A 16,174-nucleotide genomic window follows, 5' to 3' on the forward strand; every position below is an offset into this window, starting at 1 on the left:
AAAAATAACACTTAAAGAATATTAAGTGTGCTTTAAGTCTTTCATTAACAAATATTCGGAAAGTTACCTCTGGATTATTGCTTCAAACCTGCATCAACACAAGAGCTATAAAGATGGGTTTCCTTGGATGATGTACTGCCTTAGTTGATGAATGTTGACACTTGTGCAACTCAAATGTCTTCAGTCACTCTTGTGTTATGGCAGGTTTAAAGGTTTAACTCAGAGTCAAGCTTACAGTCTCAAAAACTGCTACAACACAATAAATAAAATTCAGAGTTTACTTGTATTCTTCATTTACTTAGGTTTGAAACGTCTGAGTTAAAGGTTGAAAAATGTTTTAAACAAAGAGTTACAGAGTTGAGAGTTACTGATAAATCAGAGATTAACCGCAAGTTGACGTTTTAACTCAAAAGTACTTTTGTTAACACTTTATTCAGATTTGAGGCTTTAAACCTCTTTTACTTACGAGAAAATAACTCAGGTTATAAGCTGGTGAATAAGTTTAACTGTACGTTAAGGGTCCAAAAAGTTACTCAGAGTTAAAACTTTAATATGATTTAACTCATGAGTTAAAAAATTGAAAACTTCTGAAGAGTGGCTACAATTTAAAAGTACCTTTCAAGAGTTAAAGGTACTCAAGAGTGGAATCAACTGAAAAGTACCTCCACACTCTTTATCCCTTAAACTCGGATTTAAAAACAGAGTTAAAGATTTAAACATGCGTTAACTCATGAGTTTAAAAGTTAAGAGCTACTGAATAGTTGCTACAACCAAAAATTACCTTTCAAGTGTTACAAGGTATGCAGGAGTGTCATCAACTTAAAGTAGCTCTCAAATATTTACCCTTTAGCTCTGAGTTGAACACTCAGATAAACGTTTAAAAATCATTTAACTCATGAGTCAACGAGTTGTGAGTTAACAGAAAAGGTTTTCAACTCAAAAGTACCTTTCAACTCTTTAACTCTTTAACGAGTTTAACACTAAATTTAAAACTCAATTAAAGCCTTAAACATTGTGTGCGTAATCTCAGACTATTCTACTTGCTGATACCGTCTTCCGGCTGAAATCATAATTGCAGCAATGTTCGAAGGAAAGGAAAAGGAGGAAATGACAACAAAAATCTCCCACTCTCAGATTCATCAACCACGAAACACACTGAAGAGCTGGCAGATGATGTGACAAACCAGCTTTGTGTTGGCATAAGAAATGCTGAACTTTGTGTTTGGACAAAGGAGGACCAACTTTACCTCTGTTGACATGCATTGCGCTTGACTGTCATAATAAATGGGCCAATGCTTGTTTGAAAAAAACAATTGTGGACATTTAAGATTTGTATTTGAGGACCGTTAGGGGAAAAACTATATTACAAATGTAGCGTTTACCAAATTGATCGAATTAATTATCTGACTCCATTAACCAAACACAAACATTATTCTCCTAACAATACATGCTCGTTTCTTAATGGGAAAATGCCGGCATTTTCATACGGGGGCAGTTTTATTTCCTAAAGTATTTAGGTAAGTGAATTCCATCTAATTAGTCTAATTACTGTAGTCTTTGTCGAGCCTCCCATCTCTCGTCTCTGCTTCCGTCTCTCTCTTTCCGTCTTCTGTCCACGTCTTTTCAAAAGCCGGCGCATCGGCCCCACCCCATGGGGCATGCTGACACCTCCTATGGGCGTGCTGACTCCTCCCCTGGGCGTGCTGACTCCTCCTCCCATGGGCGCGCCGCCGCCTCACCAAAGGGCTTCGCGGATGTTTGTCCTTGTGCGTCTGGCGTTCTCACATCAGCATTCACAGGAATTCTGTTATCAAAAGACGTCTGATGCATTCCAGACAGCCTAACCTTCTAATGTACCTTGAAGAAAAACAGTCAGTGAATCTCTCTACTGCATCAAACTGAGTACATGTACTTAATTTGTAGTTGATTTTATAATATCCGTTATAGTCAAAAGTATAAAATCTTTCAGGACCCATGATCTAAACAATGCTTTCCATAAACACAGGGACACTTGCAATCAAAATAACATGTTATTGCAAGAACAAACACTGAACTAATGCATGAACCATGCATGAAATTTGCAAGAACTAGACGAGAAAACAAAGCAACACGAACAAGTGGGGGCTCTTTGGTGTGTGGATAAAGATCTAATCAACACCATTCCTGCCATCTAGAGGTGATTTTATTACTGAATTTATTACCAGAGGTTCTATGCTTAATGATCAGCAGTGTCAAAGCCTTTAGAATAGCTTCTTTTTTTTTTTTTAACTATCACGAGATGCATTTTTCCATTTTGGCACTTGAGGACAATGCTTCTGAAAATGTATTTATTCGTAATGGCACTGAATGCGTTTGAAATACTTGGCAGGTTCTGGTCCCCAGTAACCGTGATAAACAAGGAATTACATTTTGTTTATTAGATAATACATGTTATGGTCAGTGACACTCCCAGGATCATCGGGTGTTTCGGGTTTTAGTCAGACAAAATCGCCCAGGCGACCAAGCCAAGGGTGATCAATCCCCCGACTTGTGTCCAGGTAGCGCACAACGCCAAGTCTCCCCCCTCCTGTGTTAAGCCTTTTCAGCTGCTCCCAAGATGTTATGTAAAGCATTTAATATTTTACTAAGGTCAGACAATGAAAATTGCACATCTGCCGCGGGCAATGGGCCATCGCTAGCCCAAACGTTTCAGGCTTCATTTCAGCCAATGTCGTTGACGCCAACATGACAAGACACGAACAATGCGGAGGCGGCGACGGGATAGAATAGCTCTAAATCGCTCTATAATCAACGTGTTGTGATGGAGGCTCAGCAGGCACGCCAACACTTCCAATTGGCCAGGCTGTGATTGTAAACAGGAATGCTTGTACAAAAGAGACAGCCTGAATTATTGAATAGGCTGTAAGAGGATCTGGTTTCAATGGGGGGGGGCATCGATTGGGGACGTGCTGTGGGAGTGAGGCTTTAGAAAGAGTGGCTTTTTGGCCCCGTTTTTTCTTTTTTTTTGAATGGCCCCACTTTGGCTAGCCATGATGTGGCGTTTCCTGTCTGCCGGTCTTTTTTCTCATGTGGACCGTTATTGAGGCGACAGCGTGGCACACTCCCATAAATAGGTGAACAGTGGGAGCCCATTTCGGTCCAATCGATACCCGTGTATCCCATCGTGATAATTATCGATCGGGGACTTTTGAAAGGCTGTGAAGTACTCCCGCCCACTTCCATTTTAATGCTTTCTAACCACTTGTTGCACGTAAAAAAATCTACTTTTTACTAATGGAAAAATATCATAAAGTACTTTTCTTTTCGTTAGAAGGCAATGGTGAAGAAAAGCCATGGCAAATTGCTTCATAGTAACCGCTGCGATTCAGATTTATAGAAACCCACCAGACTCTAAACTGCAGAATAATTCATTTTTGCCACATTAACAAAATCATAGGCTATTTAGTTTATTGTATCCATAATTCTTCTTACTTTATTAGATTTGTGCTTTTTTTCTCCAGTAAAACAAGAAATAAAGTACTTACATATACTTGCTTTTATGGTATTGTATGCAAATTTATATAAACTGACCAGACTCTAGACTGCAAATAAAATACATTTTTACCACACTGAAAGAATACTATGCAATTTAGTTACTTTCATGTGTAATTCGTATTATTTTCCGAAATTTTATTTAAAAGAAGAAATGTAATACTTACAGTAGTTAATAATAATTTTTTCTTCTGTAATCGTAAAATGAAAATAATACTTACTCATTTTGAATGTATTTTTTATCTTAATTACACCTTATTTTAACCTTTTTAAATATTAAAATTCAAATATGATTAAAGATACATGTTGGGTTTATTTTTGTTCAATCATTTTTCTATGTCTTCAAGAAAATCTAAAAAAATAACACTTGGAATAGGAATAATTGATAAATATGGTGGACAGCATATAATTGTTCAAATACTGTGTTATTTATTACGTATCTTAGTTAAATTAAATATGGAAAAATATCACTATGACTACATAATCGAGCAAACATTTATGTAAATGGATTAAGATTTTTATTAATGGTAATACCTTTGCCGAATACCCACAGGTTTGCGATTTAAAGCTTCAAACTTTAACTCAAGGCGTAGAGTTGAGTTACATTTGAGAGAAGATGTAATATTTATATTGTCAAGCTGTCTTTAACTCGAGAATTACAGTTGAGTTACTTTTCTGTCCAATATTTAAACCTCAAGTACATCGTTAAGCATACGTTAACCAAAATTAAGAGTTGAATTACTTTTGAGTCCAATGTTTAACTCTGTGTTACATATTAAAGCTTGTTTTCACTCAAGTATCACGGTCTAGTTAATTTGGAGTCAAATATTTCCCTTTAAGACAAACTATTAAACATTCATGAATTCGAATATTATGTCTGATCAACTATTCTGTACAATATTTAACTCTGAGATGCATTAACCTTGCTCTCACTCAAATTTAGAGTCAAATATTCAAATCTGATTTAAATCTATAAACTTGCCTTGGGTGAGGAGTTAAAATTAAGTTACTCTTTGGCCCAATATTTAACTCTGTATTACATCGGTAAGCTTGTTTTGACTCGAAAATTAAGAATGAGTTTCGGTTGAGTCAAATATTTCTTTATGAGATAAGCCTTCAAACTTTCTTAAATGTGAGGATAATGTTTCAGTTACTTTTAAGTTAAATAATTAACTCTGTCTTAAACCTATGAACTTGTGTTAATGCAAGAGTTGTAGTTGAGTTACTTTTGAGTCCACTATTTAACCCTGAATCACATTAATCCTGCTTTCACGCAAATCCAAAGTCATATTATTTTTTAATCACATTTTTGACCCCCGGGTTAAACCAATAAACTTGCTTTAAGTCATTAATTACGGTTGGGTTACTTTGGAGTCCAATATATAACTCTGAGTTCAAGCTTATCGTTCATTTTAACTCAGGAATTACAGTTGAGTTATTCTAGGGTCAAATATTCCAGCTGGGTTACATTTGGCTTATCATACACATTCAGAATTGAGTTACATTAGAGTGAAATCTTTGAATCCGAGTTAAACGTGTAAACCTGCTTTAAGTCAAGATTTACAGTCGAATTACTTTTGAGTCAAAAACGGAACTCTGAGTAACATCTTTAGGCTCTCTATAACCCAAGATTTACAGTTGAGTTACATTAGAGTCCGAAATTTAACACTGAGTTACATCTTGAAGCTTACTTTAAATCAAGAAATGCAGTTTCTTTTAAGTCCAACATTTAACTTTGATTTCCATATTTAAGCCTGCCTTTAGAGTTACTTTTGAGTAATAGCTTTTTTAAAGCTTTACCTTTTACAGCACTTGTAAATCAAGTATAACAAGCAGCTAAAAAACAGTGTATTCATTCATTGCCATTTAAGACTGTTGACATCAATAATAATGTTTTTTTGGGAATACCAGTGGCTCATTTTTCTCCTTCATACCCAACAGAGGTGATAATGTTACAGTTTGTGAATTGAATCAAATTGCTCTGCTCCCTCCGTGATATCATCTCTATTCCACAGCAAACGTTGGAGTCATCGCACAGAATTTTTTGAAAGCCGTATTGACTTATGGATCTTAATCATTGATCACTAATTAACAAATCAGACATTTACACAGTTTGAAGTAAAGGATATTGTAAATATGTGTTTGTAAGGGCTGGGAAACGGTAACGCCAGATTTAATATGAGCTCTCAAAATGTGTTTTGCGCCTATTTCCTTTGTGCTAGTCCAAGCTTTCTAGCCCTGCGTCCACGTGCACACCGGGCACAAAAGGCAAGTGGTATATCGCCGCAAGCAATTTGTCATATTGTTGCGAGAATGCACGTAATCTTCAGCACGGCATACATTCCCTACCGTCGGCTGCGAGATGGAGCACTCCCGTATTATAATGTAATATCTCCCGTGAATTTTCCAATCGTTTTTTTCCTACGAATCGCTGGCGGTGTTTCCGACTTGAGATACAATTCGCAGATTCGCTTCCTGACTTCCAAACTACGATAAGAACTGGTTAGTATGCATGGTGTGCGGCCGGCGGTTCTCGCTCTGCGGGGTTTCTGTTTTATCGGGGCCTTTCACATTTGCACTGACACGGGCGTTGCCAAGACTGCCTGGCCGCCGCCACGTTAATGGAGTCGGTTAGTACAACAAAAGAACGGCGGTCAATAGAGCCTCCAGTGGCTAATTGCTCGGGAGAGATAAGTGAGTTTGACGGGGAGGTTGAAGAAGCTCGCTGGAAGGAAGACGTTAATGAATCCCTTCTCTCCCCACCATCAATATCAGCCCTTCGCAGGCCTCCCCACTAAATTAATATTAACGACACTTCCGATTGTTTAGAATCGTTTTTTATGCGGTTTTGTAGAATTTTAACCAGCTTTGTTTTGTGGCGTCGAGCACGGATGATGCAATTAATCTGGCGGATTCGTCAGAAGGCGTACATTCTGGCGAGGGAGCTGTTCTAAGAGTAGGGTTTCACTCCATAGCGAACTGAATTATGATAAAAGCCGTGAATGCAATTAAATTCAGATGGTTTGAATGATTTGTTACTCTTTTTGAGTCTCTGGTCCTAGCCGACATTATTGTGTCACAGTGTTTTTCCTAAAAGATATCGGACGTGCCACCTTACCCCAGCGGGCGCCAACCAAGTGAGGAGCAAGATCCACTTAAGCCTGATCTCCCTAATTATTCTAATTATTCTAATTATCTGACCAGCTCGGTAGCCTAGATGGTAGGGCGCCCGCTCCGAGACTAGGAGGTCGCTGGTTCAAGCCTCGGCCGAGTCATACCTAAGACTTACAACATTGGTTATCATTGCCTCCCTGCTTGGCGCTCGGCATTAAGGGTTTACCTAATGACTCCCAACACAGCACTTGGGTCTAAAAACCCGGCGCCGATCGAAGGCGACGCGTCACGTCGAGAGGTTCACGTGTCAAATAATTTCCTGTATATATCATGTTTATGGTTTATACTGTCTGAATAAATAAATACAATACAAATACAAAGACTTCATATTGACTGCAACGGGCATCTTCATTTCGGGTTTGTTTTTTTGTTTCTTGTCCAGATATTGATTCAGTTTGGATGTGTATTTTGTTTTGTGACCCCCTGTATGTTTTTTACTTTGTTTCTTGCATTTCCATTTTCGGTTTGGTCTTTGTTTTTTGGTTTGAATCATGTCAGGTTTCGTTTGGTTTAAACATTTTGTTATTTTGTGACCCCTTCTTTGTTTTTTACGTTGTCGCTTGCTTTTCCATTTTGGTCTTTGCTTCTGGTTTGGAGATTGTCAGGTTGATTTTGTTTGGGCGTGTTATTTGTTTTGTGAACCTTTTTCTGTGTGTTACTTTGTCCCTTGTATTTCCATTTCAAGTTTGATCTTTTTTTCTGGTTTGGCTAATGTCAGGTTTTTTTTTTTTGACATTTTGTTGATTTGTGACCTTTTGTTTTTTGTTACTTTGTTGCTAGTTTTGTGATTTTATACCATCTTTACTTTGAGCACCCCTGCCTCAGTTCCCTTCACTTGGGTCCACTTCAAAAACCTAACAACGCACTTTAAAACATCTGGACAGTTTGAGGTTTTTATGTATGTGTAGTCGGGAAAATATGATATAATTAAAGACACTTCCGAATGTATTGCCCCGTTATTTTTTTTTCGGGTTCGGTCGGATATTAACACGCTTTGTTTTCGTGGTGTCGAGACCGGCTGATGCAATTATTCTCTTGGTTTCGCCCGATGGCGGACGGGTCGGCTGGGGCACTGTTCCAAGAGGAGGGTCGCACTCGAACGCAGACTGAATGGCGCTTCCGAGTGAGCAGAATGATGATGAAAGCTATGAATGCAATTGAATTTAGATAATGTGGGGGAGCAGGAGGGTTGTCTGAACCGATCCGATTTTGTCACAGTGCTTGGGCTTTAATTGCGAGCGCAATTTAGTGGGAAATAATGTACATATAATAAGAAGGGCAACCAAACGTTCGGAAAATAAATAACAAAAGTGTTAGGAGTTATTATACTTAGCGGAAGAGAAAATAAATGCCAAAATTATATGAAATTGCTCTTTTATGTAACAATTTTGTTGCTGCATAATTGGTGTTATAATCTGGGACTTTTGTTGCAAGGTTACAGATCCTTCTATGGACATGTTCTTCATACGAGTTTAGGACTCTCAAGTTATTTTTGTCTTTATATTCCGTTTAAAAAAACTGCTGGAAATAAAACAAAATCATGAAACTGCTTTAACCCTGTTAAACCCAGATATAGAAAAACATAAAGGAAAAGATGAAATAACCACTTGTGGTGTCAAAGACCTTTCAAGATGGAAATTAAATGTTTGCCAAAAAAATCCTGTTTTGTAAAATTGAATGATGAGTGAACGGGTTGGCAATATACTTCCGTTCATTGTCTGGACAGATAGGTGCGAATATTTGTACCTCAGTTCACACTTACATGATTGATTGCTCGATTCAGTAAAAACACAACTAATAATATTGAGAGTGTTGTTGCTGTGCCAAACTTTTGCAGAGTTTAAAAGTTATACGCCAGTGGGCAGATCTTATATACAAATGGTGCACCCAGATTCATAGTGAGTCTGAACAATAGCACCCAATGACTATGTTAATATAAAGAAATTCATCACAAAAAAATATTGCTCACACTTTCTGGAAAAAAAAATGTAATTTTTACAAGGTCAAAGGAACGGCTTGGTGATGAAGTGCTGCATGTATGAGTGAAAACGCCAATGAACTGGAATGGTTTGGAGGAGGAGGCGGGAGTACAGGAATAATGCATACAATACCATCATACTCATCCATGATCTGCTACCCTACCATGGTGAAGGCGTTTGTGTGTCCCGATGATTGTATAAGCTACATTGTCTGGGGGAATTAAGCCCCTGGTAGGGTAACCCATGACAAACATGTTATAGGTGAGGGGCCAGACAAAATGCCAATCAAACACCCCTTATGAAGAGAAAAACTTTGGTCCACAATTTCCCTCGCTTGGACGCGGGTTACCAGGGCCCCCCTCTGGAGCCAGGCCTGGAAGTGGAGTCTGTGGGAGAGCACCTGGTGACAGGACCCCTGCTCACGGGGTCCAGCCAGGCGCGGCCCAAAGGGATGGCGTGAGTCCCTCTTCCCATGGGCTGACCACCTGGGGAGGGGCCAATGGGATGGGTTGCATAGAAAGCTGGGTAGCGGCCAGTCGGGGTCTTTGGCGCGCCGATCCCCGGCTACAGAAACCGGCTTTTGGTACATGTAATGTTACCTCTCTGGCGAGGAAGGAGCCCGAGTTGGTATGTGAGGTTGTGAAGTCCCGACTAGATGGAGTCTGACTCACCTCCAACTACACCTTAGAATAGAACTTTGCCCATATCTCAGGGGAGGCGAGGGACATTGAGTCCGAGTCGACCATGTTCCGTGTCTCCATCATTGAGGCGGGGGATCAAAGCTATGGCCATTAGGTAGTTGGTGCTCGCGGTGGCAGCAAATCACAGACCCGCTCGTGGTCACCAGCCGTAAGGGATGCCGTCAAGCTGAAGAAGGAGTCTTATTGGGCCCTCCTGGCCTGTGGGACTCAGGAAGCAGCTGGCAGGTATCGGCTGGCCAAGCAGAAGGTGGCTTCGGCATTTGCCGAAGCAAAAACTTGGGCAGGTGAAGAGTTTGGCGAGGCCATGTGTAAAGTTCACTGTTTTTGGTTGTGTATTTCTCAGACTTCCATTCTATAAAATTAACCTGTTTTTATATTCCTAAATATAAAAACAATCATCACACACATAGTCACGTGTCAAAGATCAGTCTAATTTCATTGTTTGTAAATACGTTTTTCAATCTTATTTCCTTTTATTGCGAAGTCGTGCTTGTGTGTGACTTCATTTCCTGTTAATGTGAGACCTCAATAAACCACACCTACTGACTGGATGTCTCCAGTCTCAGCCTGGGCGGCCAGCCAGCATGGCCGGCAGGTTGGGCTCGAGTTTCCACAAAGTAGATTTAAAACCTCATATGAGTGATTTCATCTGAGTAATTCTGCCAACAGAGAGTTTATATCTTGTATATCTCTCACACCATGGAAGTCGACTTCAACGGCTTCAACGGCTTCAAGGAAATTTTGGTCCACCATCCGGCAAATTAGGAGGGGAAGTGGTGTGCCATCAACACTGTGTACAGTGGAGATGGGGTGCAGGTGAACTCGACCCGAGACATTGTGAATCGGTGGGCAGATTACTTCGAAAACTTCATCAATCCCACCAAGACTACTCTGAGGAAGCAGAGCCAGGGGACTCTAAAGGTGGTGTTCTTATATTTTGGGGTTGAAGTCACTGAAGTGGTCAAAAAGCTCCTAGGTGGCAAGTCCCCAGGGGTTGACAAGATCTGCCCGGACTTGTTTAAGGAAGGGGGCCCTGAAAGTGTGTTCCAGCTACAGGGGAATCACACTTCTCAAATTCCCTGGTAAGGTCTATTCGGGGTTCCTGGAGAGGATTGTTATTTATTAAATCAAATCGCTTATCGAATTGAGTACCTGTATGCCCGGTGCCAGAGTCTGGTCTGCATTGCCGGCAGTGAGTCGGATTCGTTTCCAGCGGGAGTTGGACCCCACCTGGGCAGCCCTTTGGTACCAGTTCTGTTCATAACTTTTATGGACAGGATTTCTGGGTGCAGTCTTATTGGGCAAAGGGGCTTTAGCAACGCTTCTCTGCTTTTTGCGGATGATGTGGTGCTGTTGGCGTCCTCAGACCATGATTGTCAGCTCTCACTGGAGCGATTCACAGCCAAATGTGAAGTGGCCGGGATGAAAATCAGCACCTCCAAGTCTGAGACCATGGTACTCAGCCGGAAAAGGGTGGTATGCCCCTTCCAGGTTGGGTATAAGATCCTGCCCCAAGTGGAGGACTTCAAGTCTCTCAGGGGTCTCATTTACCAGTGTGGGTAGGATGGAGCGGAGATTGACAGACGGATTAGTGCATCGTCTGCCGTCATCTGGACTCCGTACCGGTCGATCTTTGTTCTTACTCTCACATTTGGTCATGAACTGTGGGTCATGGTCTGGGGGCTGAAATGCTTATCCTCCGCAGGGTGGCTGTGCTCTGCCTTAGAGATAATGTAAGAAGCTCAGTCATCCGGAAAGGAATCTTTGTAGAGCCACTGCTCTTCCGCATTTGGAGGAGTTAGTTGAGGTGCTTGGATAAGGATGCCTCCTGGATGCCTCCCTCGGTAGGTGTTCTGGGCATATCCCACCGGCAGATGGCCCTGGGGACGAGCTAGGACATACTGGAGAGAGTACGTCTCGAGGCTGGCCTGGAAATGTATCGGGAATCCACTGGATGAGCTGGAAGAAGTGGCTGGGGATGGGAAAGTCTGGGCTTCCCTGCTGAGGCTGCTGCCACCGCAACCCAACCCCAGATAAGCGAATAATAATGGTTATATGGATGGATCGATGGATGGATCGATCGATACAAAAATACATTTCCAGGCTTTACATTTATTTGCAATATTCACAAAATATTTTTTTTCATATTAGTAGATTTTACTTATCTAAAAATAATTGAAGAAAATTAACACTTCATTAAACATGTTTTAATGGAGAAACAAGTTAAAATCCATATATTTGAAAGGAAAACAAGAATTGCAGCTGAGTTAATTCTGATTCAAAAATATAACTCTGAATTCTATAACCCAATGATTACAATTGAGTTACCTTTGAGTCAACTATCTAACTCCAAGTTAAACCTGTATACCTGTTTTAACTCAATAATTGCAATTGTGTTACTTTCAGAGCAAAGTTTAACTCTGAGTTACGTATTTAAGTATTACTTTTGATTCAAATCTTTAACTCTGAATTGAGCCTTTAAACTTGTCTTAACTAAGTAATTACAGTTGAGTTCTTTTGAGTACAAAATTCATCTCTGAATTATACGTTAAAATTTGTTTTAACTCATGGATTAAAGTTTAGTTATTTTTGAGTCAAAGCTTTAACTCTGAGTTACATCTTTAAGCTTGCTTTAACTGGAATGTTTGGCCTTAGGATTTACATTAAAGCTTAAAGTTTTGACTTTCAGAAGCATTAGTAAATCAAGTATGCCAGGAAGCTCGTGGTTGAAATATTTAATTAGCTTTCTAGATAAATAAAAAAAAAACATTTTTATTACTCATTTTAAGGATTTGGTAATAAAATAACACCTATCGTAAGGAAAAATATTTAATGCCATTTTCTCTCATGTGTATATTCATATGTAAATAATTCAACATCTGACTACTGTTTTAAATGTACACTATGATAAATACTATCACTCAAAAGACTCAAGGGGGATTCAATTAAGGCTCTTTCATAGAGTTACAATTGATGCGGACTGAACATTGACACTTCAGTTTCCAAGATGACCGTTTTTACAGATAAACGGGGGAAAAAAGACAAAATAATGAAGTCTGTGCAGAGTTAATAGAGTCCCCAAGGCTGCAAAGTGTGACAATGCAAATGCTCTCCAAGGAGGATTTGCTCCTAAGGACTTACTCGAGCTAATCCTGTCTCACTCTTTTCTTTCAAAAGCCTCCTTTGATTTTGTTGACGCAGTTACCGTATTTTGACATATTCGTACTCATTAGCATGTTTCCCCGCAGTCAATATTAGCATGCTGCGCCTTTGCTTCTGTGGGTTCAGCCGTCTGGGTTGCAATATTACGCCCAACTTACTTTGAAGATAAAAGCCACCCGCCTGTTGTTTGTAGTAAATCACTCTATTTTTTATTTTTTACGATGCTTGATACCATATTTCAAGCAGTGATTTCATTTTTAGTACGTTTTATAGAGGTTACCGAAATAAGTGTAAGATGTGTAAAAGTGCTTTCTTAAATCAGCAGCTAGGTTATTTTTCTCAAAACAAACCAACGGAATACCTAAAAGTTCTCTATAAGTATTACACCAGTTAAGAGTACTACTATATCTACTACAAATACTACTACAGTGACAATGAGTGATACAACTACTTTTAATCGTTTGCCAAGTACAATTAGGAGGACTATAATTACTTCTAAAATTGTGTAAGGTACTGCGAGCATGAGTACAAGTATTAAAAATACTACATCACTAGAGTTACAGGAATCATTCAAATTTGAAAAACTTGCAGATGTGAATAATTTCTGGCTATTGTCATAAAATGACCATGGTTTATTATGTATTGCAATTATTAAAATACACCTTGAAGTACTACAAGTACTGTAAGCACGACCAAGTACTACAAATACTACTACAAGCACTACAATTGTTAAGCATACTATTGATGAAAACTACAAGTCCTGCGAGTACCAGTTCAGGGACAAGTATAACTACTAAAAGTAACAAAAAAAAATATGATGACTACTTCACGTTTTACTAAATTTACGATAAACAGGCTACTTCAAGCATAAGTACTACAAGTACTACTGTAAACTACTACAACTTATATAGTTGCTACAGATATTATTATAATACACATATACATTAACCAATAGAACTGGCACTTGGTGAAGTCCAGGGGAGTCACAAGTACCAATACAAGCTGTGGTACTACGAAAAGTAAAAATACTTTTCAAGTATGTCCCACATAATACGTTTTTCATAATATTGCAACAATGCATCTTAAAAAAAAAGTTAAAATGAAAAACTAAAAGTAGTTTGAATAAAATAAATAAAGCTCTTCCAATAAACAATTACATCTAATAAAAACAGAATATAAATGAAACGAACAAAAAAGTATGTTATAGAAATAAAAATCCATTAGGAAATAAGCCCCCTCTCAAAATAAGTAAAACTGATGAACGAGAAAAATAAGTTACATAAAAAGTCCATACAACACAAATTAATATTCATAATAAAATTGAAAATCCCATACTCTAACAGCCTTGGAAAAAAATAATTGTACAATGTCATAAGTACTACAAATGACGCAAATAATATTACTAAATTATATAGATTTCAGAAAAGTTATAATCATAATAATTATGATTTGGATAAAAAGAGAAAACACCGTTTTGGAACTTATTAATTAAAACATATTAAAAGTAAAAAAACAAAACAAAATTAACTTAAACCCCAACCCCCCAAAAAATAAACAGTACATGTGTTTAAGGTTGCAACAACATAAACTAATATTCTTCTTTGGCTGTAGCGCCAACAACCCTTCACAAATGTCCTAAACATATGTATGGACAAGATTTTCCCGACCTTCGGGTCGATGCCTAAAATCGTTTTCTGACACGATGAGAGTCTAAAAGGCCCGAAGCCGAGGTTGCGTGGCCATACAGCAGGCGGGAGGGAGCGCTGCAAATTGTTCTCAAATATTGATTTTGCTGCAGAGTGCGTGTAGGACCACAAGAACAGGAAACAGTTCTGATCAATTAGTGAAAGTATACAAGGGTCACATCCTTAGTGAAAATAAACAAGACAAGATTTATAATCAACATTAAGTGATTTGAAACCATCGTGATGAGAAGCACTGAGGATGAGATTTAAGCCCCTCCACAACTAAATTTAAAGCCCCATTATGAGATTTGTGCCCTCAAAGCAGTCTCTTCAGTTGTGTGGTAGAGTAGCAGCTGCAAAACTAGACCATTTATTTACTTTAGGACCTGTTGGTGTGTGCGTTATGGCCAACTGAACTGGCCAGGTACCCTGCCTTATACTCCAATCCTGTGGATGCTGAGCTATAGATCTAGGCCTCGAGCCTAAGGACGTCCCTTTCTGTCCACCTCCTAAGAACGCTAGATACTGTCACTCCTTCTGCCTCCTACTCAAGCGCTACCATATACAAGCCTACTCTGGACAATTGTAATATGGACATGACCCATCTGAATCTAAAAATCGAAGATGAACTCTAACTGGGAGAACAGCCATTTTGGAGTTTTGTTGGCAATGAATTGTAAACACTGATATCCGGTTCTATGACTGCAGTTTGTAAATGTTTGTCTTCTGTTTTCTATCTTTGTATAGTTTTATTTTCTTTTTTAATAAATTGTGCCCCAAGTTAGCTATTCTGTCTGATAATTTTTTATATACTATTACTGCCCTCCAGTAGTCAGACCTGATCTTTGCATACTAGCCAACCTTTAACAGGTTCACATTTTGTAATTCAGAAATCCCTCGGTTATCATGATTAATGGGGACCAGAAACCCCTGCGAAAAATGAAAATCTACAAAGTATTGTCGCACCTTCATAACAACCCAAATGTCAAACTTACCTCGAGATGATGTCCTTACTAACTGAGAGTATACGTGTGTAACAAAAATGCAACAATAGATCTTCAAATAAAATCACAACACAGAATTTTAGTTGAATAAATGGTCTTTATTGTCATTATACAAAAGTACAGGAAAATTGGAGGGCTTCTCTTTTCACTGTAAGAAAGCAATTTAACAAGCTGAACGCAAGCATCGTGTATAGTCGAAATAAGCCAGGTTTTTGCGATGAATAAAATACAACCGTACCAAATGTAATGGTTTCCCATAAGTTGTAACCCCAGGTCATCCGTTTTATGGTTAATGGATCTGGCATTGGTGAGATTCAGTCTCGGCAGGGGTGGCATAAGGGAGTTGTTAGCCTAGCCGTATGAGTAGGCCAGACCTGCAGCCTCGCCTAATCTCGTGACACCGCTTTTGTCACTTCCCAAACCCGATAATAATTAACAAAGCTCCTGCTAATGAGCATCATTTCTTCAGGCTCTTCTGAATTTCCTCAGAGTCCAATTTAATTGATGAATTTATTTTCAGTGTAAGTTTGTTTTGGGTGGCAGACACATTGTCTTGTTCGTATATTTTGACTGACAGCATACACCAGCCTATGACAGTCGTGCACACAGACAGTTACGTCCACACAACACACAAATACCTCCCTAACCTGCCCCTGTGATAAAATCTGCTGTCCTCTGTTTGCTCAGAACACAATGCCAGATACATTTAATTTACTGACAATGAAGACAATTCAATTGATTATAAGAAAAGCAGTGAACGAGCCATAACCGAAGTGAGAAGAAGCAAGGGATATTGTTCACAAAACACTTGCTACACAGAGGCTTTAGCTCCTTTCCAAGCAACAACAACCTCTAGTGGTGAACAACTACACCCTGCCACTTAAACAGACAATTGTTGCAGAGCAGAACCCAGGCCACAGCAGTAATGCTGCAAAGCA

Source organism: Urocampus carinirostris, chromosome 6 (assembly GCF_059441175.1).
Source record: "Urocampus carinirostris isolate Australia breed hairy pipefish chromosome 6, RoL_Ucar_1.0, whole genome shotgun sequence".
Taxonomy (NCBI): Eukaryota; Metazoa; Chordata; class Actinopteri; order Syngnathiformes; family Syngnathidae; genus Urocampus; species Urocampus carinirostris.